The sequence below is a fragment of the Pithys albifrons genome, chromosome 6 (assembly GCF_047495875.1).
Source record: "Pithys albifrons albifrons isolate INPA30051 chromosome 6, PitAlb_v1, whole genome shotgun sequence".
Taxonomy (NCBI): Eukaryota; Metazoa; Chordata; class Aves; order Passeriformes; family Thamnophilidae; genus Pithys; species Pithys albifrons.
The window spans coordinates 50255761-50283288 of NC_092463.1; the positions used below are offsets into that span (position 1 = coordinate 50255761).

Sequence of the window (27528 nt, forward strand, 5' to 3'; positions counted from 1 at the left end):
ACCTTAGTAACCACAGCAGGCATGCACAAACACCTACAATGTGCTGCCAGAGACATCTCATGTTGAGGAGTGGAGGTATGAGGAGCAGCATTTATGGCTGAGAAAACACTGTGCTATTAATGCTTCAAAGGCAGGGAGGTCAGGAGAAGAAACATTAAATGCAGCTTTTTCCCCAAATAAAACAGGAGATCGAATAGCATAAATCTCTGCATTTGCAGAGGGAGGTCTGTGCTCCACAGCTCAGAAGCATCAGGGCCCTGCTGACACACTTCAGGGCAGTTTCATTTTTGCTTCTTAAACTCCAGACAGAGCCCTAAAAGACCTTCACCACTGGTAAAACTGGCAATTGCTTCCAGCAGATAACAGCTCCCTTGGACATGAAGCGAGTCTAACCCAATTCACATTAGTTTAACAAATATTTTTATTATCTGTGAACATAATATGAATTAGTTGAGCCTCAACTTTGCTCTGAACACAGCACACTGATTTCAAATACTGCACATTACAGATTACAGGAATGGCCTTTCCCTAGAGATCTCCCAATTCCAAACAGCACTGTATCAGACACAGAGCCATTTTTCTCCTGCTGTAGCCAAGAAAGCACCTTGCTAAATACCTAACCCAACAAAGAAAACTGAACCACCTGTACTGTACCAGCCTCCCTCCCACTCACCTGATGAATCAGTATTGCAATAAGCACATGGAAATTAAATTAAGTACCATGAAAAGATTAGAGCAGTAAATCCACCTTTCAGTTACATTCATGTCGCACCATGATTAAATCATTCCTTTTGGTTCATGTTGTCCACTTCAAACCAAAACAGGTGGCAGGCAGGACTGTGGCCTGCATTTTCCCTCTTGAGTCAGAGAACTGCTGTCTCTACCTTGATCAATAGCGGCACAAAGTAACCCTGGTGCTGCATCTGCTCCCTTGCTGCCCCTACATCCTTTTGGCCCAGCTCAGCTGTCACCCTTTTTGCCCAGCTGGGGTGAGCACGCTCTCAGGGCCACCTCCTGTCCCACTGTGAGCTGCCCAGCTGAAAACGCCCATTCTCCACTTTCAGCGAGAAACTTACCACACACAGAGGGGAAGCCGCGGCAGAGGTGACTTGAGCTTTATCTTTCTCCCTCCCCACTCACGCCTCTTTGGAAACTCGCTGCCAAGAAGGAAGGTGGCAGCCGGGGACCATCTAGTGCAGCGGCTGCTCCCTGCTATACAGACCTTGCTGAATGTTATCTCGTACCTCAGTGCAGAAGAGAGGGAAGGAATATTTTGACAATAGATACTGCTGCAGCTGGATGAAGTGAGGAGGTGATTACATAGCTTAAAGAACTTTCCTCCTCGCTTATGTTAAACAATTGCTTCACACTACAACACTTCGGGTTTGCATAGCATTTGAAAAACATGGGGTTTGATTCAGCAGTCACATGTGTTTATATATTTTTTTTCTCCAGGCCTTCTTCCTGGCTTCACTTGGTGCAAGCTAAAAGCATTCCCAAATTCAAGTCTATCAGGTTTTTAGATAGCAACGTATATGGTTTTCAGCATGGTATCTGTACAAGTGCCTATAGGAAAGGTAATTACTATCCTCAATCAAATGTAGCCGATTAGAAACAGTGCAGTTTCCTTACGAGTTCCTCACCATCCTGGAAGAAATACATTAACAAAGGGTTCCACCTACCAGATATGCCCATATGTCTAAAGAAATCATGTCTCCTTGACAGCACGCCATCCCACATGCCACACCGGCCACACGCTGGTCCTCCAGTCCTACCATGCAGAGATGGCTTGGGGAGAGGAGTGGGGTAGGACCCCAAAGCTCCCATCGCCAAACCCCAAAAGGCACACATAGAAACGGCGACACGCAACCTATACACAAAGCACGGGCACAGGCAGAAGGGTTACCCTCTCAGAGCTGCCAGCCCTCAGCCCCGCACTGAATTCACGCCGCTCGTTCAGACGCTCTGGGGTACCACGTTATACTCAGCATCAGGCAGCCTGGCTGCGCGGCAGACAGGGAGAGCAGCCGTCATGGGGGCGGGGGGCGAATGGATTTATTTGGGTAACTGGGGGAAGGGGGATATTTGCTTTCATAGGGCATTTTGCGGAGGATGGCTTTTGGGCTTACTGGAGTGCAGAAAGCAGCGTTCTGGGGCAGGGGGAAGCCCGGCGCGCCTTACCTGGCCGGGGCGGCCGAGCCCCGCGCGGTGCCGCGCTCAGCACGCCGCTCCGCGCCGCCGCCGCCGCATCGCCGCCGCGGGACACGCGTGGGCCCCGCCAAGCCGGTGCCCCGGCGGCACGGAAAGCGGCGGGCCGCGGCCGGACAGCTGCTCGGGGGAGGCGGCGGCGGCAGGAAATACCAAAACACTGATCCAACCACGCTAGGGAGGGAGGGAAGAGAGGGGGGAATGGAGGAGAGAAATAGAGGGAGAAAAAATAAAAAGGGAGGGGAAAGGAAAAAAAAAAAAGGAAAGGAAACGTGCAAAATCCGGGCGGGATCGGCGTGGCGTGGAGCGGGCGCGGTGCTCGGCACCCCGCGGGAGCGCCCCGGGCGGAGCTCGGCTCCCCTCGGGTTGTTATTACCCGCTTCCACCGCCCCGCAGTTCGTTTTTCTTCTCCTCGACACAGAGAGAGGCTGAAACCAAGGCAGAGTAAATAAGGCAAAACCAACAACCCCCTAAACAAGAATCAGGGACCCCCTGGCCAGCGTAGCAAGCCATCCCTGGGGGTTTACTGACGCCACGCGCAAGATAATGGAGAAAAGCTAACCTGGGGGAATCACCACGTTGAAGCTCTCCAGCTGCAGGAGCACTTTATCTCAGCATCCAGCCACACGCCTCCGTCGATGCCGTGGCTCAAAGGCACCCATGCAATATGCAGCCCTGACACGCAGCTGGGCACGCTCCCAGCTTCGCTTGTGCATCCAGAGCGAAAAATCAATCTCATGACAAGCACAGACCCCTAAGCTCCTCCAGACTAGGATAGTCCAATCATCGCATCCCTGACCATAGCCTGCCTGCCCCTTGGGGAAGGCATGACTTCACAGGCACCACAATATCTGGTAAAACATCACGGCAGAAAACGACCCAGCCACACGCATTGAACTGCTGCTTCCTCTTGCCACCACACTGCTCATCCCATGATTCAGCCCTGGACCAAGATCCTGAAACCAAACAGGACTTCCTATCTCCTTCATCGCCATGGGAAAGGGAGTAGCAGAGTTAAAAGGCCCAAACTTTCTGAAACCAAAATCACGAGGGTACAATGTGGCCAACATGAATCTGACGTTCATCACTAGAGTCTGAATTACCCATACACAGCTGAACCTTTGGTGCAAAACACAGCATGAAGCTCAGATTTGTGCTTCTAAAACCAGAAGCATTAAACCATGTGCCTGAAGTGCTCTGCTACCCCACCCTTCACAGAAAAAGCCAGACTCTTTTTCTCTTTAGTGTGTGCAGTCTCTAAACCAAGACAAAGACCTACTAGATTTGATGTTCCTCATACTACCCGAGAAGCCAGCTTTCAGTGCTACAGAGCAGCAACTCATTAATTGAAAAGATCTCCCAGATTTTAAAGAAAAATCGTGAATTCATCCAAAGCTGCAAGCTCAACTTGGACCAGGGCACAATTTCTCTCATTTATTGCCTCCAGCCAGCTCCAGCCCATCCACCATCTACAAGGCTTGACTCTGCATGACTGATATCCCTGTACACAAGGCCAGTAGAGGTAGCTGATTTTCTCCAGTTGAGCTTGGTGGGGCATAGAGCAGTACCTAGCTAGGAGAAGAGCATGGTACTGCAGGGAAAATTCACCATCTACTTTTGCTCTTTCCTAGAAGTTCTAGTACAAAGCAGGACTATAAACAGAACATAAACTGAACTATGAACAGCTCACACAGCTTAAACTGTCTGCTATTCAAGAGTTACCATAGCCCTTCTCCACCCCTTAAATAAGCTGCTGAATCATTTGCATAGGGCAGGTGATTTTAAATTCACCTGCATTTGTAGTGATTTCTGACATCATCTGCAAGGTGTGGAGGCTTGTCATGATTCCAGCTGCCTTCAAGTTGTTTGGGATTTTGACTTAATCCTCACCAAAATTTTACCCTGAGGGCAAACCTGTACTGTGCAATGGGGCAGGGCACTGCATAGAGATGCCAGAATGACTGGGAGCCAAGGCCTCTCGTCACCCTGCCTGAGGACACTGCCAGGCAGAGCCCCTGCATTAGAGACTGAAGCAGCTTACCCCACCTCATACGGCCTTCTCCCTCTCCCTGCTGCTTCCTGTCGTCTCTGCTCCAGGTCACTCCAGGGTCCTTTCTGTGTCCTCTGTTCTCTTCACCCTTCTGCTTTCAGAATTGGCTCACTTAAATGCAGCCAGGAAGTTTGCCAGTATCTTGTCTGGTAAAAATTACTTTTTTACTAAACCATAGACTCGATATTGGTCTGGCTGTCTGCATCCAGATTGGCTTTGTCCCACCATGGCAACAGAAGTGGCTCCTCGGCTACTTCCGTACAGAGATCTGCAGTTTCTAGCACCCTACATGAATCACAGTGGGACTCTGAGTTCACTTTCCAAGGACTCTTGTTTTAAACATTTTAAAAACCCTTTTAAAAGTGTTTTATCTAATGTTTTCCACTAAATTATTTTCTTACCAGGCAGTCATTCCATGGTAACCAGTATTTCATCTGGTCACTGCCACATTGCCACACAGAGCTTGTTTGATAAAAAAAATCGAGCATCCAAAAATATTCCTTTCAAAACAATTACAGATCTGGATAAAGAATAATACTTTATGTTTTCTTATGTGCTCTAGGGCAGCACATGTGACACAGGTGATGTGGATACACAGAGCCAAATTCTTGCCAGTTAAACTGTCCATATTTTCTAAGTAAACTGGACTATCAGAGAAAAATTTACATCAGACTGATGCTTTGTATCATGCAGCCATGGCATTTCTGATGTGGTCCAGGGAGCCCTGAAATTGAATTTGATGTGTCTTCAGACTTGCATCAGATGAGCCCTCTGAGTCTGGGTTAGACAAGTAACATCCATCACTTCTCTCTCTGTCTCTCAAAGACAGGACCTGGACCCATTCTCTCTCTTATGAAGCGCCTACAGAAAGGTGTGGGAACTAAACCATGAAAACACTAATATATTTAAAAACTATTTTCCACAGCCATCTAGTGTCTGTTGTGTTAATGGCCATTCAGAAGAGACATCTGCTGGAGTTCTGTCCATTATGTGCTTTCTGCAGTCCATGCAAATACATCAGAGCTGCCCATAAAACCCTAAGTGAGTAGATGTGGAGTACAGAGCTCCGTACCCAAGCCCTGCAGCTGGGGTGAGCCTTGCTGTGTGCACCATTTTCTGCCCTAAGACCACCTGAGCTCCTTAGCTTAAAGTTTATTCACCAGTGTGCCCCAGATACCATATCTCCCTTTGACAAAAGCTCTCTGATGGATGTACCTGACAGTTTGGGTTGAGGACCCTTCTGGCTTCAGTTCTCCTTTGCAAGAAACCAGCCGTCCTTTTAGGGGGTCTGCAGCTGTGATATTTTCTCTGGGCATGGGTCAGTGCTTGCAACACTTCACTTTCCCACCATAGCAATATAACTTTGTCCCAAGGGGGCTCGTTAACTGGTGTGACCTCTATCATAAGCAAGGGTAACAAAAACAGTAAAGCACAACGCTGTAATTCTAGTCCTGGGGCAGTGAAGTCAGAGTGTTTCAGTTGTGTTACTCTAGTCCTTGTAATCCAATAAGGCAACTCCAAGAGTTAATAGTCAGGACACTGAAAAGCAGCATCTAATATCTTTTTATGACAGCTCTTGGAGATGTGAAACAACACAGTATCAGTGCTGTCTAAAAACTGTGGTAAAGGCAGACAGGGAGGTGAGCTGCCGCAACAGACAGATCACTCAATTCTCTCAGATCAGCAGCCAGCCTAGGTTATGGTTGCAATGTTTTTTTCCCTGCATCCTCCTTTTCAAATCCTCCACCTTTCACTAGCTGCTGAATTCCTCTTTCCCCCGACAGAGATCAGACCCCACTTACGTGAACTGTAAATACATACCTACTTTGCAGAGGCCTGAAGACTTGTGTTTTCTGCTTTCCTATATCTCACAACATATCCACAATAGTTCTTTAAGCTCCCATTTATGACTGGAAAGATTGTTAAATACCATAAAAGCCATAAGACATATTTATTGGCCTCTATTAAAATGGAAATTGAGAGGAACAATCATATACCTATCACTATAATTACTACACTGTCTCTACAGCCATAACCACATTAATCAGACACCATATGAATGGCTATTAGCATTGTAAGATACTTGCCCTTAAGCTCATGGCATGCAGTAAGACAAGAAGCAGGAAGCTTTAAAAAAAATGAGTTAAAAAAGACATTATTAAACACGTGTCTTTATCATTAGCCACAAGCTTTGACACAGCTGTATACCAGTAATTCTAAGAAAAAAGATCACTTTTACCTGTCAGCATTTTCCAGTGGAAGGTTCCTTAGCAAAAATATTTAATACCATAGCTGGCTACAGCAGGACCTTCTTGTTAACAAATAGTAGTCTGTCTGTTTAGAGCTCTGAAAAAGTAAGTCCACACTAAACATGTTTGTTCATTTTACATTTTGAAAAACAGAGCTGCTGCTAAACCAGGTTCTTAATTGGTAGTTTGCTGGCACGGGTCTCTGGGGAAGTTAGTTAGAAAAAACCACAAACATCTCCCTGGGAGCCACTGGAGACTGGAGTCCTCTTGTGGCAAAAGGTAGACAAAAATTTTCAGTGACTGATGACTGCTGAAAATTAGAGCTCTTCACCGGAGATTGCACAGTGAGTAACAGATACGGGGACTGTCTGCTTTGTAAAGAGCTTCCTGTCACATTGCAGAGCATAAAAGCCACAGTGTGAAGACTTCACAGCTGGCAGTGGACAAGCATCAAAAGGAGCAGGATGCCACTGTGTTTTGATACTGCAAACTGTGCTTCTGTTTACTGTACTAGCTCCTACCCGTTAGTGTGTTCCCTGCTGAGATGATGTTTCTGGCTGGGGGTTTTTTGTTGTTGTTTCAGGCTTTTTTTGGTCTCTATTAGAAGAGGTAATTTTTCCCTGAGCAAGACCTTTACTCCTGGCTAATATATTCACTCTACAGTATCAGACCAGCTCCCATCCTTCTTGTCAGTCTGCTGCTGAAATGGGGAGATAACCCAGTTCTAAGACCTGGTTTAGATTCTGCTGCTCTGTATTCTGTCTCCTTTTCAGCTGTATTCTTTTCTATCTGCAATAGTCCCTATGGACTGCCTTGAGTTTAGTTTAGGAGACATTCCTGTGAGGAGTGATGGATGTTGGCCATGTTAGTGCTGTGTTCCCTGCCAGGAGCAGCCCTGCAGAAGATGGAGTGAGTAAATAACCTGAAAGTCTTTCTTCATCCACGTACTGTGGTCATAAGATTTTCACATGTCTTCGTTTGGGCTTGGGTTACAGCAAACAAGTTATCTAGCCAGCAATTTCACCTGGTAGGCTAAGCCTCCAAAGTGCTCATGAGCCACTCACAGCTCTGATGGTCCTACAAAAGAGGTCTTGAACTTTCAGGAAAGAGTCTCCAGTAGCAGAGGCTTTAAGGCAAATTTAAAAACCTGCTAGTAAAAAGATAAAAGATCACAGATGCTCTTACCTGGTTTATTTTCTCTATATGACCTGTCCTATGCTTGGCTGGTGCACTGCTTTCTATAACCTTAACCCCAAGGATGTTTCTCAGGAGTCTAAACACAGTGTCATTTCAACTATATCTACCAAGACCTCATCCCAGAGAGGTTTTTTATGTTCTTAGGTATCTTGTATTAAACAAGATTTAAGAGGTAGACCTTGCCTTCCCTACCCTGCCCCCTCACTAACATAAACTTCTGTCTCAAAGTGGCTCCCTTCAGGAGTCCTACGTTAGGTCCTGTTTAGGGAGGTAAAACTGTTCCACACACTTGGGTCTTACTACAGCTGGAGTCAAATGATGCTTAGTTGCGACTATGCAAAGTCCTAATTTCTTACTGTTCAGCTGAAGCCTGTTCACATGAGGCACCATGAACCTACTTTATTTTCCTCCAAGCTAAGTAGCAGATTAAGATGAATGCTGGTATTATGGCTTTGGTGTGAAAAATAGATCAAAGAGTTTGGATGCCATTGATTTGCTTCTGCAGGCCTGGCCAGTAACTAAGTGCAAATCTCAGAGGATAGCCCAACATGCTGAGCTGATCTGATGAGCAGGTTCCTTCTGCAGCTAGCAGCAGCCTGGAACACAGCCGAGATATCCAGGATCTGACAAATTGTCTGGTGAAAACTGGGCTAGATTTCAAAACCCTTGATAAGACCTGACACAAAACCAATTTGGTATTCAAAAACACTGCAATAGCCCCTTGTTCTTGGCCATATTTCAAGCTAATTGCAAAGGAAGCTGGCTGTTACAAAGTCTTGAAGGATAAAACAAAAACATACACATATATGTAAATACATCCATACTAACCCCCCTGCAATGAGCATGGGCATCCTCAGCTAGATCATATTGATCAGAGCCTCATCCAATCTGACCATACAAATATGTATGTGAATGAACTTCTTGCATGGCTGCATAGGATTGGAACATCAGCAACAGTATGGATAGCTGGTATGTTTCTGAATGATCTCAAATTTCCTCAACAGCTAATCAGAAATGTCTATGTGAAGTCAAACTTCACAAATAGCCAGCATTTGTTTTTTTTGGATTTTTTGTTTGCTTTGTTTTGTTTATTTTATTTCCTGCCCCAAATAAACTTTGAAACAGATGCTGACAAGTTTAACCTATCTGGACAGAATACTATTGTCATACAGGAAATATTACAGTGAGAAGAAACATAAACACATGTATCTCTTTAGAAAATTGTGCTATCAGACTCATAGACACACAGCTCTTCATATAGGCCAGTACCAATCACTCCACACATATTTAGTTATGTATTGACTTATTGATTCTCTGTCCATAGATAGATCTGTATCTAGACACACAGAAATCACAGCTGAATTCCAATTTGTTCATTACTTCATTCTCTCCAGAGAGGGGCATTTTGACTTACAGATGACTGAATCTTGTTCCTGGTACCCAGTGTATAATATTGATCTGAAAGTCTGGCCAGAAAGTCACTAATCAGCTCTATTCGTAGCTTTGTAATAACACTGTATCATATTCACAAGCTTGCAGCTACTTCCAAACATTTCAGGATGTGTTTGTTCTCATACTTAACTCTTTTTATTTTGCCTGATTCTTGACTCACTCTTGCATGCAGCTCATCTCTATTAAATTATGTAATCCCTCACAGCTTCTTTCTTGCTCTTCTCTCTGAAATCCATCTTCTGCTTCCCTTTGTGATCAAGCAAAAAAGTCTTCTTGGCTGTTGCAATTCATTTTAGGGATTCTTTGTTATTGCTGATGCCTCCCATGAACTCCCACAGGGGAGTTGAACGAGATCAGGAAGAGAAAGTACAATAATATTTTTTGCTACTGCTGAAGGGCTGCCTTATTGGTTTGTCTGCGTAGCAGGATGCCAGTATTTTTGTCCTCCTTTTGCTTCAGACAGGGAGACCTGTCCAGTGTTCCTGTCACAAATTACAATTATAGAAGTAAAACACAAAAGACTGAAGTCTGGATGAAAAATCTGTTTCCCCAGAACAGATCTAACACTATCAAAGACCATACTCTGACTTACAGCCCTAAAGGACAACACAGAAAGGTTTGTTCTAGAGCAAATTGTCCATCCCTTTTATGCCATAAAGGACCTGATTTCATCCCAGAGTCACTGATTAGATCTGTGCTATTGAAGTCCAAACAGAAAGGCACTTTCACAAAAGATGGCTGGATTTAGCTGCTATTGGAGTCTTGAAATAGCGGGATACCTTGAGAAGTATGATGTCCACATGGGTGACCTAGTGGTGGCCACAGAGAACTGTAGGTATTTGCTCCATCATTATGCAAATAAAATTATCTGTGTCCTGGAGGCTTTCAGCCCTGATGAACTTTATTGTTCTACTGGCAATTACTCTGTCTCCTGATGCCCTGATAGAGTGAAATCAGGCTTGCTGTGGTGTGTGACTTTCTCATTCTATTGCATTAGCAAGCAGGAGCACATCTGTAGAGCCAAGAAATTGGTAGTGAGAATGCAACATCCACACTATTTGCATTTCAGAGAGCTGCCTTTGGACTAGCTTTAGTCTGCTCCCATCAAGTCAGCATCCATCAACCACTACAGCAAATTAGGCTTGCTCCTAGAGTACATTTTCCCATGCTGATTCACTGAAAGGTATTCCAGGTGCATGTGCTCTGAGACTGGTCTGGCTATGAATCAAAGAGCAGTAAATAAAGACAATCTAGAGATTTACTTCAAAACCACATTGCTGATCTGTCTGGGAAAAAAAAAAAAGAGAGTGACATCTGAGATAGGAGCAGGCTGCTGACTGAAAAAAAAAGATATACTGGTTAAAAAAATTAGCACTGAATGCAAAGACACACATTTTAGGATAACATTTCACCTTATCTACTGACTCACAATAGCTCCTTAGGTTTGCACAAGCCCTGGAGCATATTGCTTAGCCCTGCTATCATAATCCCTCAGTTACTACCTGGCCATTAGGCTCAGGCTACTTGCCCCTACTTCATACCCAGGGGAAAATGGCTGTGTGGCAAGTGGAGCATCTAACCCACATGGGACAGCACTGGAGGCAGATCCCACAGCTGGAGCACCAAACCGCCATGTTCCACCCAGGACCCCACTAGGTACAAACCTCGCAATAAGGCCAAAGGCTGCTTTCTTCAGTCAGATACTATCGTATGGTGGTTCCATGCTACTGTTTGGAAGATGAATTATGTTAAATGTGGCAGCCATTCACTTTGAACTCTCATGGTAAAGATACAAGGATTAAACATAAGACACACAAGACAGCCTTAACATAAACGTAAAGGATTAAACATAAGACCAACTTCTAAGAACAAGTATCTTTTAAGAAGGCAGTTAGAGAAAAACATACCAGAGGTTTGAACAACAAATGCTACCTTTGGTTACATTGATTGAGAAATTGTAATAAATACACAAACACATGAAATGTATTAGTTTAAAGTGTTATAACTTGCATTTATATTTGTACGGTTAGAGGAGTAATGTTGATTAGGTAGATAGGAATGAAACCAGAGTTCAGGACCATCAATGATCTCTTGCTACCCAGAGCAAGAAACTCTCTGACATGCAATTAATATTTTTCCTGCTTCCCATTGGCCACAAAGGAGAGAGTAGAATAAAGAGTAGAATAAAATTTTCTCTTTAGGTGGTCTCAGGGGGAGACAAATAATTGCATTTGAATATGGTGAGCTAATTTGTTAGTACTTTTCAAAAGTGCCTTATGTAACCCTTAGGAAAAGAGGGCTTTTTTAAGCAGAGCAGAATCCAAATGAAGCTTCCTGGCTGAGGGGATCATAATAAAACCTTAAAATTCAGCCTATTTTCATCAGAGTTGTGCCAAGCATCTCAGCCATCTTGTGCTTCTGCAGCAAAACTTTGTGCTCCTCACATCTCTGTCAAACTTTCCAGATGAAACTCGGTAGTTCTGGATTGAGTCAGAAAGCACATAGGGTGCCTGTTTCAGCAGTGACATGGATACAAGGCTCTGCTTATTAAAGCCAGAGAAAAGTCCAGCAAATAGATTAGTTTTGAAAAATTCCACTTGCCAGTGACAGGAAATTCTTTTTATCAGGTAGCAAAACCATAATGAGGTAGATCTGTAATGGAGCAATACCCTTTGCTGTCAGCAGGGGGTCTGTGCATCATTATATGTTCTTTTTCTTTCCCTGAGAAGATTGCTCTAAAGTTGGGTCACTGGATTATGTTGAATAGGCTGGTAAATTTTAGGGACATTTGAGCAAAATTGTTTTCTCTTCTTCTCTGAAATACATGTCTGGGGAACCTGCTTATACATGGACACACAGTTTCTCCCTAAAAAGATGTTACTTTTCACAAGTAGTCTGTTCTGTAAGCTGGTACAAAAAATAGAGCCCAAAGAAAAGAAAGGAGAGTCTGATGATGAAAATAACATCCTTATCAGACCAGGTCCCTGTTCTGGCCTCTGATACTGAATTTCTGTTTGCAAACCTTTTACCCCTTCACAATTCTTCATCTGCAGAATGGAATCTTTCCCACAGACTTTGTTTACTTACATTTTATACTCTTGACGTCAGTGCATGTCTTACCTACCATGTCTAGAACAGCAATTACTCCTATTCTGGTATAAGTAACGATATTTCAGTTCAGTATTGCACTTTAGCACTTGTACAGAAAAAACACAGTCACTGACTCGTTCTTCTCTATTGCTTTACTGTGGGTTCATTAGATTTTCCCTTAAAAAGACCCAAGTTGTTTCTAAAAGTACTGGTTTTCAGAATAGAAGATATCTTCAAAACTAAAAAGACCTGTGAAGAAGAAAAGTTACCTGTATAGAAGAAACAATCAGTCAGAGATTGTGTCTCTATTCTGTATTTAGGCTGTTGCCTGTGCTGAAAAAAACAACTAATAAATGTCTTTCCATGCCTTTTTTAATAAGAAAGCCAGTAAGATTAACCCTAAAATCCTAAAGCCAAGAACTGGCAATAATTTCTCTTGCCCTCTCCTCTCCAGTTAGTTGTGGGTTTTGTAACAGAAAGAAAAGCTTTCTTGCTAAAGGGAGGCTGGGGATGGAAAGGTAGGAGAACACTATCTGGGAAGGTGGCAGACTCTCAGTTCTCACTCAAAGCACAGGTAATTGGCATCAGCTCCAGAAAACACAAAGGATTTGATGTCTGGAAGTTAGTTGCTTTGGAGACTCTCAGCTCACTTGTAAAAGTGAATTCTGTTCTGTTAAAATGGGAAAGAATCTAAACACAAACTGAGTATAAATAGATACCTGCAAGCCTGTCTATGCAGTTATTTTTTTCCTGGTTATACTGGTCTAATGAGATGGTTTGTGTTAAACCAGGGTGGACCTTCTGATTTTAGGTGAAGACTAGATCTTGTGAGAATAGCGTAAAGAATATGCTGCACTATACGGTAAAAAAGATATGCCTTGATTTTAAACATAAAGTGTCCATCTGGGAACTACTGCTGGTCTAATTACAGAGGTTTAAAGTCTCTCCCTTCCCCTATCTATTATAACTATCCCATGTTGATAAGCCACGTTTGAAGAGAGACTGAACTGATTGATCTCTGCTGGATATTTGCCTTCACTTAAACAGATGCCAGCTCAGCTGACAAGTGTGGTAACTGCAATGCCAGTAAACACTAACTATTTTACTTAACAAAGCACACAGGGAAACCAAAGGACAAAAGGACCTGCAGAAACACTTCTCAGAACACCGACCTTGAAGAATACAGAGCTTGACTGCTGCTATGGATAAGCCCCAATATATTTATCTACTGTTAAACTGCAAGGAAGTTGGTAGGGAGGGCACCAAATGAAATAATTTTTCAGGAAAAGGCTAGAAACAGGCTCAGTTTTGAAATGCTAGGGAAATAATACTCTTGTTAACAGGTTTCTCTTTTGTTTCCAGAAAGACACTGTTTTTAGGCTCTGGGAACAGAGTCCTTCCAGAGCTATAGCACTGACCTGATGGGTGGGCAAGGGTTGTTGTGGTGTGGAGCTACAGTGGCTTTCTTCAGGGACTTTCTACTGCTTAAGTTGCTGAGAACAGTTTGTCTCAAAGTATGACAAGGGGGAAGAATGATAAAGGAAACAGGGACAGGTCATCTGCTGAATTCATTGCACTGCACAGAAATGATGCTTTGACAATCTCAGTTAACTGTCTGTTGATGAAAAAAGAGGTTTTGAAATTACAGAAGGAGGTAGTATTGACTGCTGTGGATGAATTATATTCTGTGGTTTAGGAGGAATTCTGTGAGAAGCCTTCTCTGAGGAGTTCAGAAAATAACTTGTGCCAGCTTTTTGAGCATCTAGTGATGTAAGAAGCAAAGCTGGAAATCACCTCTGCAAAAGGGTATACATACAAAACACATACCATCAGCTAGGTCTGAATATAGCCATCTTCCCTCTCCAGCTTTCCAGAGCCACCACAACAACCAACATGTTCTCCAATGCAGAAATGGCACACATAAATAGTCACAGAATGGAGTGAATCCAGGCCACGGTGCTGTAAAAATTCCCCATGCAATTGTTACGGAAGTACACACAGTCAAACCCAAGCCCAATTAACCACCCAAAGTGTAGGTGTTAACACTGCAAAAATTTGCTTGCAGGAGTAAATCTTAAAAACCCTCCTAGAAGAAACAGGACAGCTCTCTGCAGTAGGTCTTTGACTGCCATCACATAAACACTGATTTACTGATTATGCATTCCTTCCAACAGTGCTGCTTTTGGAGACTCATATTTCTAGCTAAGAAGGCAAATCTCCACCAGACAAAAGGAGAAAGTGTGGTGGAAGGGCAAACTAGAGATAGATGAAGTTCACTAAAAAGATTTAAATATACACCAACAAGTGAGTTTGGAGAGAAAATTAAGTAGTCTCTCAGTATCTCACACCTAATTGCTTCCATGAAGGCAGGACTGGTGATTGTTCTTAAAATGACTTAAAAATTAACTGTCCAGCTGCCATGACACATGCCAGACCGATATAAAAAAAATCAACACAGTTCCTTACTACGTCTGTGAAAATCAAGAAGCTCTGGATGGAAAAGGCCTATTAAGTCACCTCCTGGTATCTTGGTCCAGGATTGTTCCTAGTCCTTTCTATCTATTCCACATCACTCCAGTAAAGCATGCCATTTGCAACATGCGACTGAAACAGCTCAGGTCTAAAGGTACAAACTGGGGCACAGAAAGACTGAAAAGAGAAGCTTTATGTATCTCCACACTATAGCACAGCAAAGCTCCTCCTCTGGCTAGATCCTGAAAGACATTTTCTCTGAGAGCATTCAAAATCAAATGTGCATTTAACTTTTCTTTCCATTTCACAGTCCATTTCTAGTGATTAATGCTTGTGTTCTAGATGGATGAAAGCTGAAACAGATGTTATCCATTTACAATGCTGTTCTGATAACCCTGAGCTAAAGGCTGAAATCCTTAGCAGATCAGCAGCTGAAATAAAAAATGGATAAATAAAGTGAAGAGTACGGCTGAACAAACTCTTATAGGTTTTATTTCTGTGGATAACAATCATGGAGGCTGTGTAATCTCCATGCTAATCTGCCAAAGAAAAGATTAAATGGCAAAATTCCAGCACTGAGACCTGCAAGTCTCCTTTGCTGGATTGCCTCAGTGTGAATACCTAACTTTTTTAGCAGAATGTCACTGTGTAGACTCCATTATGCTGTTAAAAATGTGGGGGTTTTTCAGCTTATTTTCTTTTTATTGAAACAAAGTTACAATTTTTCACATACATTCCTATGAGTTTATGGTATTTCTGCCATTAAAAGTACTTGCAGCCACTGTATGGTTCATCAGGTGCTGAGAAGTTTAGGAAAAATATTTGAATTTTCACTTAAGTGAAACTTTGAGTGGCTTTTATCAAAAAAAAAGACACACTTTTTAGAGAATTTGGGACTTTTTTTATATTGCTTCCTGCAAACCTTGGAAGTCTGTTAGAGCAGTGAACCTGACATAGCTCTATCAGGGAAAAGTTTAGTCTCTCTCTCCTTTGTTCTTAATCTCAGAGAGTTACAGTATGTTAAAAAGCTGTGCTGTATTCAACCAAGATAAACCAACTCAGCTGAGGGCATGCTTTTGGAAACTAGAGGAAATGATGTGCAACATCAGTACCCTGACAGGCAGACAACTGGCTAAAAATGTACCAGCTATATAACTTGACTTATCAATTAAACCACTTTTTTTTTTTAAAGACCCTTCAATTATTTCCTTTAAAGCCCAGGAATGGGAACATGGATGCAATAATCTAGTCCATTATCCTGCCTCAGACAGTAGCAGATGTTTCTGGGGAAGAAACCAACAACCCGCAGTAGGCTGGTGTAGGATAATCTTACCCCCACATCAAATCACAGGCTGGTCTTCATTAGTTAAGAGACTGGCTAAGAGCAGAGTATTTAATGTCCTTTTGAAAGGGTTTTTTACTCCAGCCACATTAATGATGAATTTCTTCCCAATGCCCATCATAGAGGCAGATATCCTAAATGTCTCTGCTTTATGTATCAGATCAAGTCTCATAAGATGCCTAACATCAGAGGGAAGACTTACAACAGTAACTCAAACTACTTTTTTTTCCAAAATGAGAGAAGGACACCCAGCTTGCTGTGTCTAACTTATTGTTTTTGGTTGAATTAACATTGCAAGCTCCTTGGGACCTCTTACATCGCTGCCAAATCTGTGCTAGTTCTGTGTCTATCAATAATGCCTAAAAATCATAGCAAAGCAATTGGACAGAAAATCCCAGCTCTTCCTCCCATCCTTAAAAGGCCTAATGACTAGACTATACATAAAAGCATGACAGCTGTGCTTTATAATGTAATGTTGACAACATCTATAAAGCAAAGAGCAAGAAGATAAATTCATTCCTTTAAAGGTATGTTATAAGAAAAGCACCTCCAAACTCATGAACCCCTTGCCACCACCTCCCAAGAATCATTTAGGTTTTTTACAGACCATACGATGACTTAGCTGAGGAATAACAGAGCTTTGCAAGTTTCAGGGTATTCATTCTCTAGTGCAAAATTGTGCAGTTCTTCATTCCCCAGCAGGCACAGAAACCTCTGACTTCAAATTTCTTTTAACCTTCTCCAGGCTCAGCATCTCGAGGCTGCAGTTACTACCTCAATTAATACTATTACACCTTTCCTGGCTCTTGAGTGACACCTTCTGGGACAAAAATAGGCCAAACCAATCTTAGTTTTTCTGCAGCTGTTTTTACCTATGTGTAGAAGTTAAATGAGGCATTTGGAAGCTAGTTCTAAAGAAATGGTGAGCTCTAAAAAATGCTACTCAAATGCAGCTGCCTGTACATAGAGCCCTGAAAAGCTCAATCTTTCTGGAGATTGGACAGGAGAGGAGACCCAGATGGCCACAAATATGTAAGGTTTCACTTCTCCCAACACATATTTTGATTTCCTAAAATTGCCAACAGGGGAAAAAAAGTCACACCTGAATAGTTGGATCCTCCCTGTAAGAGGAGTAATGATGAAGGTGGGAGTTTATTAGTGAGAGTGACCTCATCTTTTCACGAGGGCAACTTCTAAATGCAGCTGTGGTTTGACTCCAGGGCACAAACTTGCATTTCACTGTGGCAGCACTGTAAAGGGCTGGTCTACATATCCCACTCCCATGCAACCCCAGCAGCAAAGGACAGAGGCACGTGTCCAACTGCAGGGGGAAAGGCCTCTTTATTCACACTTAAGGGGACATACTGGCAAGACAAGCAGACTTTGCTAGGTAGGGTATTAACTCATTGAATAGCTAGAGCTTAGCACACTTAGCAAAGAGGTCTGAGCTTCAGCACTCATTCATGTACAACCCCAGTGCAAATTTACTGCCACTCAGACAAGTATAAACCTCCCATTTTCCTGTATGCATTGTCTGTCACCAATGAATGTACCTTTGATCACACTGTGCTCCACTGATGATCCATCTGGTACTTTTTGGTGGTTTTATCCTGCCTGTCCCTGGCCTATTTATTAATCTATAATTTTTACTGTCAAATCAGGCATCCTGGGCAACAGTTCTCTGTGTCTTGTGCAGCTATTGTTTTGCAAAGAGAACACACAGTGAGTGAAAAAAATTATTTAAAATCTGAGATGCTCTTCAAGTCTGACACACAACAGGCTTTTGTATGACCTGAAAAAAAGGTAAGTCAGGAGAAGGGCATTCTCTCCACCCAGGGCAACTGGCAGTACTGCAGTGGTGACATGGACACTGTGCTCCATGCCCAAAAGCAGAGCGTCAGCACTAGCAATTACATTAGTGTGACCTGCTTTAACATGTCAATTTAAGCTCCCCTGCATAACTCTTCCTGTCCACTGACTGCTTAATTAGTGCACATTTTCCTGAAGAGGTAGGGTTTCCTTGTAGAGGAGGTGTATCTAACAAGACATTGGAGCCTGAAGAACTTACTTGTTGTAAATGGAGAGTGCTGCACAGACAAGAACCACAGGCAAGGTTGGCAGTGTGCAAGGTAGACTACGTGATTTGTAATGAGAGCACAAAGAAGTCACTCAGAGTATCCTCTGGACTGGTGCATTAATGATCCATGTCCTCTGTTGCAGGGATGTAATGTAACCCAAATCATGCATAGCTTGAAGAGAAAAGAAGACCAAAGAATTGCTGTGCTATTGGATCCCTTCATTTCTTCTCTTCAGGAGCTGAAGGCTGACCTCTTTACCTCAGTGTTAGGAGCTGCTAAGTACACTGCTGCAAAGTTGAAAATAAAGGAGAGAATTCTCTGCCTTTCTGGGCTTGACCTGTGGCTCTGGAACAGAGGAGTCCACATCTCCATGTGCTTTTTTTCCTGGCCACTTGGAGATCTGAATGTCTAGTCCCAAAGGATAGGGTTGTATGTCTGTTTTCACCACTTCATAAATAAATTGCTTCAAGGAGCATCAGTTAATGATTAGATCCTAAGCAGATGAGTTCTTGCTAAATAGATAGAACCAAATCTGGGAATTCCTCTTGCTGTGGCTCTTGGTTTGGATACTGGAGTAAACATTGCCCCTCAAAACTTCTCTACTTCCCTTTCAAACTAAAGTATCATCCCCCTCCTATGAATTTTCAAATACATATTCTGGGCATAAGCCTGCACATTTTTTTGTAGACAGATTTGTATATTGGAATGTACAGAGAGCTTTTTCTGAGTATTGAGTTCTTTCAGTGTATTAGAGCTTCTCTGCACATCTAAACACAGTTTGCTGGCACCCATTTTTTCAGGGTAAAAAGACAAATACTACATAAATCCTAAATCTCTGTGATAACAAGAATGCTCAGCAAGAAGATTTTCTGGCTTTTCTACTTTAAAGAGACAGGATCTTATGATTACTTTTCCCTCATGATATTGAGCCAGCCTGACCCAAACTGAGGCCCCAATACACTGGGTTGTTTCTCTAAAGACACAGAATGAAAGCAGCTCATGAGAATAGAAGGTTTCCAAGGCCAAACATTATGATTCACATTTGGCCTTTTTAAAAATTGCTCTCAGCTGTCCTCAAGGACTCTGCACATTTACTTTTTACAACTCTCTTACTAGCAACCTTTGCCATGGGCTGCATCCTGCTTCATACCCCTGGAAGCACTGGTTCACCAGGAGCTGCACAGCTGTGGGTCAGTGCTCCAGAGAAAGGGCTGGGAAGCACCCTCCCAGCCCACCACACTTCAACTTCAGAGCCTTTTGTCCTGCACTTTGGTATCTCCACCACCAAAACCAGCTTATGCCTTCTTTTTGCTTATAACTAAGTAGGATCCCCTGCCTGCTGTCTGGCATACCTGTGCAGGAAGGAAACATGCTTCTGTCCCCAAGTGTAACTGGACTAAAGGAGTTGCAGCCTCTCTCCTGTGCTCATTGCACAGGCTGCCTGGGGTGCAACGTGCCTCTCTGCCAGGATGTGTCAGCCTTGGGAAGGCAGAAAGCAGGACCAGGCAAAGCCAAACTGAGCTGCCTACATTCACTCAGGGCCCAGGGAAGTGTGTGCCACTGGTACACATCATTTGATTATCAACACATATTCTGGTGTGCTCATATTTTAGGCATGTTCATGTTTTAGGCCCTCTTTGCACAACTATTAATGAGTAGCAAAGCACCAGGTCTTAGAGTAGAATTATAACCAAACCCACCATGCGGTATCAAGCAGAGTGCCAGAGTGCCTGTTATGGATTTATGCCTTTTGGATTACTATTTGCCATTGACTATCACCACTCATGAGGAAAAGCAGTATGGTTTTGGTAAACTTTAAGGTAAGGGGTAGATGAATTGTCTAAAACAAGCCAGTGACTGGACTTCTCCAGGGCACAGGTTATCTTTGTTTTCTCTATAATTGTAGACTGTGAGGGACTGTAAGCTGTCCTGGTCTGGGGAAAGACTTCCTGTCTTACACAATAACAGTAAAGTGTTATTTACTCATTTGGAGTAGCCACTAAGCTAAATCCTCAGCAAAGCCCCATGCCTGGAATGAACAGAAAAACTGAGCCCTGGGCTTTGTTCAGGTGCTCTCTTGCAGGTGCCAGCAACTTCCCTCTAGCAGTAATGGTGACCACAGAGTTGGGATCCTAGGAACAAGAGTATTAGGCAGGCACAGGCTGAAAGAACCATCTAATTTTAAATGGTACCAGCCACGCCTAAGTACATGTCCCAGACTGCCCACACTGGGTCAGGCCTTCTCTTTGGGAAACAACAGAGCAGTAGAGGAGAGGTAAAGTGTTCCAATATTAGAGTGTGCCCAGAAGCTTTGACCTGCACTTGTTACTCTACATCTTTGAAGGAGAGGAGGTGGCTGCACTTGCAAAGAAGTGAGCAGAGCCTGAGCTCAGGGAGGCTTGGTACATCCTGCAGAGGACAACAGCAGCAAGTGTCCCATCATCACTATGAGGCTGAAGATTTAAAGCTTAATAGTGTCTGCACACATCAATCTTTTCAGAAGAGGGGGGCAGGGGGAAAGGGGCGGGGGGGTGGGGGTGGCGGAGGAAGGCAGATAATAGATGTTTCAGCAGCAACACTGCTTTAACAGTTACTGTAGGTCTATGAGACTGCTAAGGAAAGATGGAAAGCATATGGATTAGATTTATTGGCATAAATCTGGGGACATCAGAATAGGTGCAGGAAACACTGTTATCAAGTCTTTGAAAATAAAAAAAAGATGGCCTTTTAGTACAGAGATATGGAGAAAAGAGGAGGAGATAGGATATGGTTTCTCAAAAGAAATAGATACCTGTCTTATTTAATATGTATTTTTGAAGTCAATTTTCTGCTTGCATAAATCAGTAGAAAAGTCATTTCCAGCAGCATATTTAAGTACATAATTATCTTTAAATAGAGGCTTCATCCTGATTGAAATCAATATGTATTTAATCAGATTGCTGCATTTTTGCCTCAATCAAAATGCTCTTAAGACTCTTAGAACTACAGTAGTATAAAAGGAATGTAAGACGTCAAAATCAAATATTCTCGGGTAGAAGGTAAATTGGTACTGCCAATGAGCTGTTAGAACAAATGGTGTTATCTTTTACCAAGAAATTATGCTTTGCTGTTATGACAAAGAGAATTTGTCTTTTCAGTCGTTTCCTACTCTGTTTCCCATCAGCTGACAATGACTCTGCAGGAGTCAGAGCCCAAAATACAGCCCAAATTTTTAAGACAAAAGCTAAACCACAGCAAACTTCATGCATAATGTTTAAAGATACTAAATGAATTACATGAACTGATTCCACAAATAAACAAAGAGCTACTTATTGCTAAAAGTTTCTCAGGCTGACCAGATACTTTTAGATTCTTACTACTGTAAGACATTGGAATGGATGTTGCGTGTCTAAATAATAAATACTGCAATTCAGCAAAATGGTTCAACATGTGTTTCCCTCTCATTGAAGTGAAACTGAGATTAGGCAGCATCCCATTCTGAGGTGGGTTATGCCTTAACATTGCTCATTTCAGTGAAGAATAACACACCATCTTCTGTAAAGTACAAGACCGGGAGAAACATCTAAGAAATCCATGTTGAAAATAAAAGAGAAATACAATTTCACTAGTTATATCTACTACAAAAAATAGCACTCTAATTCATACCGACATCATGGATAGCAGAATAGATAATTAAACAATGTTTAAATTGCCCTATAAATCAAGAACATAGAAAGAACCACAACTTCTTTCAGAGCTAGTTTCTAATGGGATCATCACAGAATCAGCAAGCCAGGAAGTTTCCTGGCAACTCGGTGTTATGTATCTTCACCTTGTTTTCCCTTTGTTGTTCTTCAGTCAAGAGAGTAGACTTGTGATTTTCCAGTACAGAAAATCCTCTTCAAATTTTCTACATGAAAAGAAAATCTCCCCACCAAAACCTTTTCCATATTGAGGATCTACCCCTTCTTTAAAAGCTAAACAAAAAACTCCTTTCCTTGACATTGTTCATGGAGAAAGGAAGGAATGAATGCTGATATAAGCTCCTCAGAACTAAATAATTTTAAAAGCAATGCCAGCCTCACTCATCTGGCTGATGCCACTGTGGCTGAAGACCCACACCAATCTCAGTCTCTTCAAATTCCTTTGCATGCACTTCCACATCTCCTGGGTCAAACCGTGCTCTGGGAAGCATCTCCTTTTTGTTCTCTATCTGTACTAGACACCATAGAGCTGCTTTGTGTTAATCAGCCCAGCACAAACACCCAGGCAAAACCTTCCAGAGCAGCAAGCCCCTGTTTCCCACTGCTGCCTCTGCCTTCCATGGGCACCCAGAGGAGGGCCTAGGACCAAAGTGCAGGAGTAAGGGCATGGAAGGAAATCAGCCATGAGAAATAAAAAGAAGTGAGAAGGTTTCATGGGTGGGGGAAGCCACCTTGGGTGGGCAAGGAGGATGCACACACCTCTGTGAGCCTGGGTGGCGTGTTCAAGTCAATAATGGTGGAAAACAAAACTGTTAACAATTGACGGAAACAAGATAGTGATTAGCCCATAGCATTTGTCATCAGATCTTGATGGAACTCCAACCATCTTGGGACTTTAAGAGTACAAATGGGAAGCCTACCTTTTCTCAGGAGCTGTAACCCTTCACATAAAAAAAATCTTTGAAATAATTACTGAATACTTATATATTCAGGGTCTTGGACAGCCCTGCAACATAAAGTCTACATTAGCACTACTTGATCTCCAGCTAGCTGGAATAAATCTACCTCAGGAGCATCAGTGCTTTGCACTGATTTATTTTACCTCACTTTCTTGCATGGGACAAGGGCCCATGGCTCAAGCTAATATGCCACAGTGCCAGTTGCAATAAATTGAGCACATGTGCAAACCCTCAGGCACGTCATTTATCCACCTGTAAAAAATTAGTTTGGCACTTCTGGTTCACTGCTGGCACACGTGCAGCTGTTGAAGCTGAAAGGTTTCACTAAATGTGGAGGAAAACTGCCTGCAGGCTGCTGGCCTGTCTCCTCATCCCAAGAGGGGAGAAAAAAGCAAAACCTTTTCTGAATCCTTTATATCTAGTACAAATCTCTGCAGAGAAACAGAATAAAAAGAAACAGGAGACAAGCCATCAGAAACACTCCAGAAATGCCTAGCACAAAGCCTGGACAAAGCTTTGCTCTCTGAAGCCTGCAGTGCGCCAGAGGACATCTTGACTAGGAAGTCAGTCTGCGGGCTGTTGCTCACCCTGAACTCAGAGCTCACTTAGCAAAATGGAAGAGAAAGCCCATCCTTGGCTCCCAGCTGAGAGCTGGGCCCAATATTCAGTCAGTGTAGGTGCTGCTTAGGTGCTGAATATAAAAGAGAACAATGCTTTCTGTTTAAGATGCTTTCTTTTACCTCTAAACTGTGTGCCTTTCTTATCTTTACTAGACATTTCTTTTGGGCTTCAGCTTGCCACTGTCACCATGACAGGTTACTTTAAGCCACCTTCTTTATAGAGATTTTGGCTGTCTCTCTGGCTCTCAGTGCCCTGAGCTGGAGGACCATGACTTTAACAATGATCAACTCCCAGCTGGCCCTGAAACTGTGCACGATCTGCTGCTCAAGCTGAATCTCTGCAAATCTGTGGGGCCTGATGTAACTTCAAAACCTCTCTCAATGTTTTTGAGTGTTCTTGGGAACCCACAGAGGTTCCAGCTGGCTGGAAGTTTGCAAACGTTGTCCCAGTTTTCAAGAAGAACAAGAAGGAGGACCCTGGAAACTACAGGCCTGTAAATCTCCCTTCAGAGCCTGGTATAGTTATGGAGAAGATTATTCTGGGAGGTATTGAGAAACACCTGAAAGACAATACTGTCATTGGTCACAGCTAGCACAGCTTCATGAGAGGGAAGTCCTGCTTATCCAATCTGACTTCCTTTAATGACAAGGTAACCCACCAACTGATCAAGGGAAGGCAGTTGATATAATCTTTTTGGATTTCAGTAAAGCTTTAAATACTGTCTCTCACAGGATCCTTCTCGACAAAATGCCCAGCTCAAAGCTGGATAAACACATCAAGTGGTGGGTGAGCAATTGCCTCCTGGTTCAAGCACAGAGGGTAATGGGGTGACATCAGACTGGTGACCTGTCATTAATGGGGTTCCACAGGGCTCCATCTTGGGCCCTGTGCTCTTCTACATCTTCATAAATTACTTGGACACAGGACTGGAAGGGATACTAAGCAAGTTTGCTGATGACACAAAACTGGGAGGAGCTGTTGACTTCCTTGCAGTCACGGAGGTCCTACAGAGAGACCTTGACAAATCAGAGAACTGGGCAATCACCAACCATATGAAGTTCAACAAGGGAAACTGCTGGATTCTGTCCCTGGGATGGGACAACCCTGGATGTAGGTACAGATTGGAAAATGAGATGCTGGAAAGCAGTGCCATGGAAAGGGCCTTGGGGGTCCTGGTCGATGGCGAGTTGAATATGAGTGTGCAGTGCCCTGGCAGCCAGGAGGGACCACCATGTCCTGGGGGGCATCAGGCAAAGCATCCCCAGCCAGTCGAGGGAGGGGATTGTCCTGCTCTGCTCTGCACTGAGGTGGCCTCACCTTGAATATTGTGTGCAGTTCTTGGCACAGCAATGTAAAAAAGATATTAAGCCATTAGAGAGTGTCCAAAAGAGGGCAATGAACATGGTGAAGGGCCTTGAGGGAAACCCATATGAGGAGTGGCTGAGGGCACTTGGTCTGTTCAGCCTGGAGAAAATAAAGCTGAGGGAAGACCTTATCAGTCTACAACTTCCTTGGGAGGGGAAGAGGAGGGGCAGGCACTGATCTCTTCTCTGTGGTGACCACAGTGACAAAACCCAAGGGAATAGCCTGAAGTTGTGTCAGGGAAGGTTTAGGTTGGATATTAGAAACAGGTTACACAAGCAAACAAGCAGGGAAGGTTCTACTCTTGTACGTTAATTCTTCTGACTCTTTTTCTAAGCACATCTTCCAGAATTGCCTTATGCAGTAAAATACAGCCCTGCACAAGGAACCGACACCTGGAAGTATTCAGAGTCAGGATCCTGCTGGGAAGTCTTAAAGGGAGGGTTTTATGAGATTTGTAAGCTTTGTGCCAGCCGTAGAACTGAGATAAATGTCTCTCCAGAAGACAGAGCGCTCTCATTTTCCCTGTAGCCCTTTTCACCCTGAAAGAGCTTTTTAGAGAGGGAATATTATTCCAGCCCCAGAAAGACTGATGAGTACAAATAGAAGATACAGTAAGTAAACCTTGGAATTATTAAAAAAAAATAAAGAAGATAAATGAGACCCTAGTGCTACAAACGATGCAGTTAGATGGTTGTCACATGGGACTATTAACAATAGACACTCTTCAAGAATAAATCTTTATGCTTTCAAGTGATATGTCTTTTCAATCACCAGCTCTTTTAAGAGTTTCAAGATAAATGAGTGGAAAGCAAATTAATGGAGAACACAATGTAGTCACTTAACATTCCTATATTGATTCCATTTCATTAACTGGTAAGCACTTTGTACTTCTGCAGAGAGATTTTTCTTCCCTCCTAAGGTATCTGATTACAAGAATAAAAATAACTTTAAAGAATCTTCCTGTTGAAGCCTACCTCTAGATATATTTCGAGAACTATACCTTGATGTAATTTTTTTCAGTCAGGGTTATGTAGAAATTTTAGTACTGTGAAAGGGATGTGAGTAGGTTTTCTGCGGGCTTGAAGCATTTGATTTGCCTGTTAGAAACACCCTCCATAAAATCTGCGCTGCAGTCCTCCTCCTTTGGAAAGAGTGGCAGAGAAAGCCAATAGATGTGTCAGGATGATATTTACTGTGCCCAAATTAGCAGTGGGTGTGTGCACATTAGTGTCTGTATTTGAGTGTTGGCTTCCTGTTTGTGGAAGTTATTCCAGCACAAACTTGATCCTTTCTGAGTCATGTTGGCCATTTCACCAGGGCTACAGCAGTACTGAGGTAGGGAGCTGCATTTTAGCCAGAAGATGGTTGTCTTGCAGTATAACACATACTAGCAGCACAGCTTTTCTGCCAGCCCAGCTGAAAAATGAGACACACTGGAATCATTCTCGATGGCTATATGACTTCTCTGGCACTCAGAGTACCCCGTGTAGAACAATCTCACTAACTTCACATAGCCCAGGCTGTATCACACATATACAGTCTTGACTTTCAACAGAGTATAATGGGATTCCCGTGCAGAGAAGATGAATAAAAAAAGAAAGAAGACTAAAAAACATGTCTCTGACTACAGAAAATGATTCAAATCTATAAGTAACTTAAAATTACTAATGCCTGATAAGAAAGCATATACTAGTCAAGAAGATTTGGAGTATATTGTGATAAAACATTTTTTCCCTCTTCCCTGAATTATTTGCAAAATCAACACAAATTTGGAAAGTGTTTCACTGATTTTTAATTAGTTTTTTTTGCTGAACAAGGTTGACCCACTTATAGCCCTGACTAGAATGGAAGTGACAAAATAACTACAGGAAATTGCTTCTTTCTGTTGCTCTCCACAGCAAATGTTTAAATGCACAGAAATTAGCATGTTTTTCAGAAATGGAAATCATCCAAGAAATTAAGGAAGAACAATATGTCTTAAAAGGCTAAATCTGCTCCAATGTTTTCAAAACTACATGAAAGACCTGAGGTGTATGTTATGGGTTCACCTAGGTGGGCCTAAATTTGGGCTCTGAAGTTTGGATTAGGCCGAAGCTGTCAGCTGACTTGAGCTGGGCTGAGCTAACAGCTGACCTCTTCTAGCCAGTAATTTTGTATTCCATACCACATTATGACATCATCTCCAGGGAAGTAGGAACCAGTGTGGGAGTGGTTAAGGCAGTCGCTTCTCAGCCCTCCTCTTGGGAGGACTCACGATGCTGTCCCAGGGGGGATGGAGAGGACCAGGCCCACCACTGGCTCACAGGGTACCTCAGGAAAGTAAAATGTGTTGTTCTGGGTCTCTCCTTTCTGCTTGGGTTTGTCTCCCTGGGGAATAAGCTTCTTCTTAAGTAATGTGTAGTTAGGACAGTAGAATTTGTGTGTTCGTTATGAAGTTGAGGTGGGGAACTTGTTGTTGTAGACTTGTGTGAGTGTATATTTGTACTCTCTTCTAATTGTCTCTTTCTTTCTGTGAAAAATATATGTAGATTTAGTATAAATGCGGTTTGAAGTGTTTTTTTTTTCTTTCCCCTCTCTTTTCCTCCCTTTCCCTGGTGTTAGGAGGGAGGCTTTTCTCTCTGTGCTTGGGGGGGTTGACAGTTGCTTATCTCAAACCAAGACATCACTCCTGCTAGCACTCTGGAGAGTAGCAACACTAGAGCACAGGTCTTGAGAGGAACATATCTGAGATGTGATTTCACTAAGCTTTAAGCCAGCATTGC

The 27528-nt window shown here is 42.9% G+C and overlaps 1 protein-coding gene across 4 annotated transcripts in view; it reads right to left on the bottom strand.

The window, feature by feature from the left end:
- The window catches only part of OSBPL5 (oxysterol binding protein like 5), a 178563-nt gene that overhangs the window by 136161 nt on the left and 14874 nt on the right, over positions 1 to 27528 (bottom strand). Inside the window, exon 1 of one of the 4 annotated variants that reach the window (XM_071558832.1) lies at positions 2771 to 2854. The exons of 1 other annotated variant lie outside the window; for it this stretch is intronic. The gene's annotated coding sequence lies outside the window, so the exon portion shown is untranslated. Of the gene's footprint in view, positions 1 to 1076; positions 1097 to 2181; positions 2497 to 2770; positions 2855 to 27528 lie in introns of those variants that run through there. 2 more of the 4 variants (XM_071558829.1, XM_071558835.1) reach the window with 2 other exon arrangements.